Here is a 7,010-nt window from a genome sequence, read left to right on the forward strand (position 1 = left end):
CGACAGGGCCCTCCCGAACTTCCCTGAACTGCCTGGCCCGACCCGAGTCGCCCCGACAGGATCCACCTGATCCCCTCGATCCTGAGCCGCCCCAGCCCCCCTCCTCGCCGCTCCTCCCCTCCTGGTCGCCGATCTTCGCCGGATCCGCCGCCTCCCCCCGTCTACAGCTCCTGGCCGGCCGGATCCGCTGCCTCCCCTCCTTCCCCAGCTCCTAGCCGGCCGGGTCCGCCGCCTCCCCTCCGTCCCCAGCTCCTGGCCGGCCACCGGCGTGGGCGAGCGAGCAACGGCGGACGCCGATGCGAGGGAGCCTGCGTCGCCTGGACGCGGCGAAGTCGCCATGGATTTCAGGAAGCTGCATCCTCGTCCCATCGCCACCGCCTGAAGCCTTGGCAGACCAGATGACGGACCTCACACAAGCTACGGCGAGCGGCACGACCAACGAATCAACTCCTCCGCGGAGGCGGCATCTGCTGCGCCCTCAAATTCAGCGGCAACAGTACATGAGCTTCCTCCCAATTTTGCCTTCTTCTTCTTCAATCTTGCCTTCTCTGACCTTCTTGCTTCGTGCAGATGAACTTTGCGCCCTCTGCAAGACATGGATTGCCATGGAATTCCTCTCATACCTCCACGATGAATTGTTCTCAAGGTGGCCTATCAGCTGCTGGAAAAAGGTTGGCCGAACTTCTATCCAGGGTATGGTTGAACTTCTTCCTCCCTTCGGTTTGTTATTTGCTTACAGCTATGTGAAGTTCTTGTAGTGTATGAGCCTCAGTCCAGGCTACAAAACAACATTGTAAAATCTGCCTGCCTGCTTACAGGCATGTGAAGTTCAGGTAGTATGTGAGCCTCAGTCCAGGCTACAAACACTATAAAATCTGCCTGCATTCACATTCACATGTGGAAAAGCCATGTGAAGTTCAACTAGTAAGTGTGCTAGAGTTCAGGTTGGTATGTGTCTGGTTCTATGCAAAAAAATAAAAGGAAAATAGAACATGCATGTGATATGACATGAAGGTCAGGTTGGTATGCACTAGCAGTCCAACCATTCAAAAATTCATGAAGGTTTAGGTTTTTTAACTGTAGACAGTATTTCCCCTTTGCAAACAAGAAGTTCAGGTTATGGAGAGTGCTTAGTTCAGGTACATATAAGTAATCAAATATTGTAGAACTAAAAAACAGGGTGTGAAGTTCATTCTGTGAAGGGTGCTCAGTTCAGGTACAAAGGCATTGGCAGATGCTCGGCTCAGTGCATAGTGTGATGGCTCTCACCACTTTTATATGGGAAGTTCAAGCTGTGAATAATGCTAAGTTTAGTTACAAAGGTATATGCAGATATAACTTGTGTGCTAATAGACATTTTTTTCTTTTATGTCAGCAAGACGAGAGACGCATGAAGAAGCTTAGAAGTTCCCAGCAGCAAGTACACAATCCAAAGCCTGTACGCGTTGCACCACCCCCTCAATGGGTCACACCTCAAACGCACCAATAGCATTACCAACCTGCTCCAGACCAAAAATGGATGACACCCAAAACACATGGATACTTACAAGATGCTGGGTCACAGCCCTATCCGCACAAGTTTGCGCCTCCACCTAATTGGGTCACGCCGGAAATCCCCCGCGAATTCTTTATATCCACCAGCAGACTCCCAAGCACGCCGATGGAGGAGGGGGTTAGCTCAAGTCCTGCGTGTAACTCTGGAGGTTATCCTGGTGTGCCTCATCAATGCCAAAGCAAAGCAACTAAACCGGATCCCAGGACAAATCCAACAGCAACATACACACACAGAGGAGAGTGCTCTGCACACTACCATCGTTGGATCCCGCTACTGTTGCTACAAGTCAGAATTGTACGGGGCATAAGGTAGATGGATTGCTTCACAAAACAAAAGAGCAAACCAAGACCAGGATCGCAATACCTCCACAACCACCTCAAGCAAAAAGGACGCAAATAAGAGAGAGGCTATCTTCAGCCCTCCTTCCTCCTCGTGACCCACTGCTGCATCCTGCTATGATTACTCCACCATGCCCCATCCCAGAGGGACAGCAGCCGACACCGGCGGAGTTGCGATCATACACGCACGTAAGTGAAATAAAAAATATTTATATACGCATCTTGTATTATCTGCAAATTTTCTGCTCCCTCCAGGATAACAAGTTCATAAACTGCATTTTAACATGTTGTTTTGGATTATTTTTTTCTTTTTCTGCAGACGCTGGATCTAGCGGATTATCTAATACCAAGACTAAAGATGCGATTCAAAGATGTAGAGAAATCAAGGGAATTTTATAACAAATACGCCAGACACGCTGGTTTTGGAATCATGAAGACGGGAGGAAATGACAACCACAAGTATTTTGTTTGCGCCTTCCAAGGGATACACACATCTTCTGTTTCAGAGGCCAACAGGAAGCGAAACAAAACATCGCAGAGGACGGGCTGCAATGCAAGAATGAGGGTGAAGGTGCAGGAGGATGACACATGCGTGGCAATGGACATTGAGTACAATCATAATCACGAACTCATGCAAACTGATGACATGCTGGTATTTTTGCACTCACACAAGAATTATGACCCCACTATTTTGGAGTACGTAAAGCTCCTGCAGTACCATGATGTCAAGCACATAACAATCATGTCCATGCTATCTGAAAATGAAGATGGAAGCTACTTCCTAAGCATGACCGGACGAGACCTGCTAAACCAGTAAGTATTCAAACACCCACATACTGCAATGTAAAATAGCATCCTATCTCACAACCCTTTGCTAGAAAAAAATAAGCAAATGCATGTTTGCATGTGATTTGCAGGAAAGCCATGAATGCAAGGAAAGAAGATTTGGATGATGTATTGAAACTTGTTTCATTCTTCAAAGACATGAAGGCAATAAATGATGAGTTTTTCTATGACATCCAAGTGGACAAGGACAAGTCAATTAAAAACATTTTCTGGTCCAATGCAAGCTGCCGAGGAGCCTATCAAGACTTTGGCGATTGCGTAACATTCGACACGACTTACAAGACCAACATATTTCATATGCCCCTGGGAGTGTTTGTTGGAAGAAACCATCACTTGCAGTCAACGATATTTGATGTTGCCCTGATAAGAGATGAAGATGCAAAGTCATTCAAGTGGCTGTTCGATACATTTCTACGATGCATGAACAATAAGCACCAAACTTGCATTCTAACAGGTGAGTTCAAAAAAAAACTCTTCAAGTTTCATCATCTTTTCAGTCTATGGGTCTGTGTTGGGTACATTGGTTTTGTCTGAAAATAATGTAAAGAATGCAGTTCAACCACTATTAGCACAGAAGTCCAACTAGCAGTACAAAGAAAGAAAAATTATCTATCACATGTTTAGAAAAAAATTAGTTATGAATGTGAAGTTCAAATACATGAATCATAGAAGGTCAAGGACAAATCTGTAAGATAAATATATGTAGCATGTTCAGAAAAATATAGTTATTTACGTGAAGTTCAACCACTGCCACCACAGAAGTTCAACAACAATGCTTTAAGAAAATGTTTGATTGCAACACTATTAGTTTGTCCTACTACTAACTGTGAAGTTCAAGCACTGATACCACAGAAGTTCAGCAACACTTCTGTAAAGAAAAAATACATGTGACATTCTTAGATACCATACTGCCAAGATGTGTAGTTCAAGTACTTGTACAACATAAGTTCACCATCAGTACAAAAAAAGAATCAAGTTTCATTTTTTTAATTCATGCAGACCAATGCCCATCGATGGCGAAAGCTATACCACAATCATTTCCAAACACCGTCCACAAGCTATGCCGTTGGCACATCATAAAGAAGTACAGGGAATACCTCGTGTTGCTGTACAAAAAGTATAAAACATTCAAAGAGGAGTTCACAGCTATTTTAAACTGGCCGCTGATGCCAACGGAGTTTGAAGATGCCTGGGCTAAACTAGTGCACAACTACAACCTGGAGAACGACCAGATGATGATGCAGCTCTGGAGTGATAGGAAGATGTGGATTTCAGCATATTACAAGAACATTTTCTGTGCTAGAATGACTTCCACACAATGAAGCGAGAGCATGAACCACGTGCTAAAGAAAGGGTTTGTCAAGGGGACCCAGAACCTACACAAGTTTGCTAGGCGGGTCAATGCTTGCATACAAACTCGGATGCAGAAGGAGAACGAGCAAACAATGACCAGCATGGTATGATGACAAGTACAAAATGTTGGAAATATGCCCCAGAGGCAATAATAAATTAGTTACTATTACTATATTTCCTTGTTCATGATAATCGTTTATTATCCTTGCTAGAATTGTATTGATAGGAAACTCAGATATATGTGTGGATACATAGACAACACCATGTCCCTAGTAAGCCCCTCGTTGACTAGCTCGTTGATCAATAGATGGTTACGGTTTCCTGACCATGGACATTGGATGTCGTTGATAACGGGATCACATCATTAGGAGAATGATGTGATGGACAAGACCCAATCCTAAGCCTAGCACAAGATCGTGTAGTTCGTATGCTAAAGCTTTTCTAATGTCAAGTATCATTTCTTTAGACCATGAGATTGCGCAACTCCCGGATGCCGTAGGAATGCTTTGGGTGTACCAAACATCACAACGTAACTGGGTGGCTATAAAGGTGCACTACGGGTATCTCCGAAAGTGTCTATTGGGTTAGCACGAATCGAGACTGGGATTTGTCACTCCGTGTAACGAAGAGGTATCTCTGGGCCCACTCGATAGGACATCATCATAATGTGCACACTGTGACCAAGGAGTTGATCACGGGATGATGTGTTACAGAACGAGTAAAGAGACTTGCCGGTAACGAGATTGAACAAGGTATCGGGATACCGACGATCGAATCTCGGGCAAGTACTATACCGGTAGACAAAGGGAATTGTATACGGGATTGATTGAATCCTTGACATCGTGGTTCATCCGATGAGATCATCATGGAACATGTGGGAGCCAACATGGGTATCCAGATCCCGCTATTGGTTATTGACCAAAGAGATGTCTCGGTCATGTCTGCATGATTCTCGAGCCCGTAGGGTCTACACACTTAAGGTTCGATGATGCTAGGGTTATAGGGAAAGTATGTACGCGGTTACCGAATGTTGTTCGGAGTCCCGGATGAGATCCCGAACGTCACGAGGAGTTCCAGAATGGTCCAGAGGTAAAAATTGACATATAGGAAGTGAGGATTTGGCCACCGGAAGTGTTCCGGGCATCACCGGTAATGTACCGGGACCATCGGGAGGGGCCACCAGCCCCAGAGGCCTACATGGGTCAACAGTGGGAAGGAACCAGCCCCTAGGTGGGCTGGGGCTCCTCCCACCAAGGCCGAAGGCGCCTCCAAGAGGGGAGGGGGCAAACCCTAGGGCAGATGGGCCCTAGGGCCCACTCTGGTGTGCCCCCTCTCCCTCTCCCCTTTGGCCGCCACCCTAGATGGCATCTAGGGCTGCCACCCCCTAGGGAGGGAACCCTAGAAGGGGGCGCAGCCCCTCCCCTCCCCCTATATATACTTGAGGTATTGGGGCTGCCCAACACATGATTTGATCTCCCTCTTGGCGCAGCCCTACCTCTCTCCCTCCTCTTCTCTCGTAGTGCTTGGCGAAGCCCTGCTGGAGTCCTGCGCTCCTCCACCATCACCACGCCGTCATGCTGCTGCTGGACGGGGTCTCTCCCAACCTCTCCTTCTCCCCTTGCTGGATCAAGGCGTGGGAGACGTCACCGGGCTGCATGTGTGTTGAACGCGGAGGCGCCGTTGTTCGGCGCTTAGATCGGAATCGACCGCGATCTGAATTGCCACGAGTACGACTACCTCATCCGTGTTCTTGCAATGCTTCCGCTTAGCGATCTACAAGTGTATGTAGATGCACTCCCCTTCCCTTTGTTGCTAGATTACTCCATAGACTGATCTTGGTGATGCGTAGAAAATTTTGAATTTCTACTACGATCCCCAACACAAAACACCCCCATCATGTTCTGTTTTACCTTCAACATGTGCACTTTGAATTTAAAAAAATGAAACCCATGACTCTACTTCGACTAATATCTCACTTTTTGACATGTGCAGACCAATCCTGTGACAAAAACAACTTACGGCTACGAGGAAGACATGTCTATCAAGTACACGAGAGCCGTGTACATCGAGATGAGGAATAGGATGATAAAGACCATGCTATTTCGCGCAAAGCGTACAACGGAGCCCACTAAGTACCTTGTGTACTACCACAACAAGCCTGGCGATGATGAAGAAGAAAGATTTTCCTGGTCAAAGCATGAATTCCAAGTTGTAGCTGACCCAGAGAATGAAATATATGAGTGTGAATGCAAGCTCTGGACACACACAGGTGAGCGAAAAAACAATCTCATTAAATAGCTAGACTAGTAGTATCATATCAAAATTTATGAAACTCATTGCTGGCTCACTAACTATGTATTCTGCATTCATCACAAAATGCAGGCCTGTTCTGCCTTCACATCATGAACATACTGGACTACCTCAAGCCTGACAAATTTCCAAACAAGTATATCCTCAAACGGTACACAAATACTGCAAGATCACAACCAACCATTGATACAAGGGACTACAACACAACCGCATCGGATGGCAGCTCAAGGCTATCGAAGCAAGACATCTTGCTGCAGCTGAATTTGATGGTTAGCAAGAAAGCGATGAGATGTGACCAGCAATATGACAGAGCCTACTATGTTCTCAAGAGGCTTGTGGAAGAGCTTGATGCAATACATTCAGCAAATCAAGCGAATGCTGACGAAAGGATGGCCGAAGAGGACGCTAAAATTGAAGATGAACTTCATTATTATGCAGCTGAAATGCTCAACGCCGCTGCTGAAGCCAACCAATGCAAGCAGGGTGATGGCCAATCAATGGAGCAGCGACAACAAGAGACGATGAAATTGCCGTTGTATTCTGAAACAAAGGGTAGGAAGAAAATTACTGCAGCAAAGAAAAGTGACAAGAGAGCTCAAATAAAGGCA

The sequence above is a fragment of the Triticum dicoccoides genome, chromosome 6A, assembly GCF_002162155.2.
Source record: "Triticum dicoccoides isolate Atlit2015 ecotype Zavitan chromosome 6A, WEW_v2.0, whole genome shotgun sequence".
NCBI lineage: Eukaryota > Viridiplantae > Streptophyta > Magnoliopsida > Poales > Poaceae > Triticum > Triticum dicoccoides.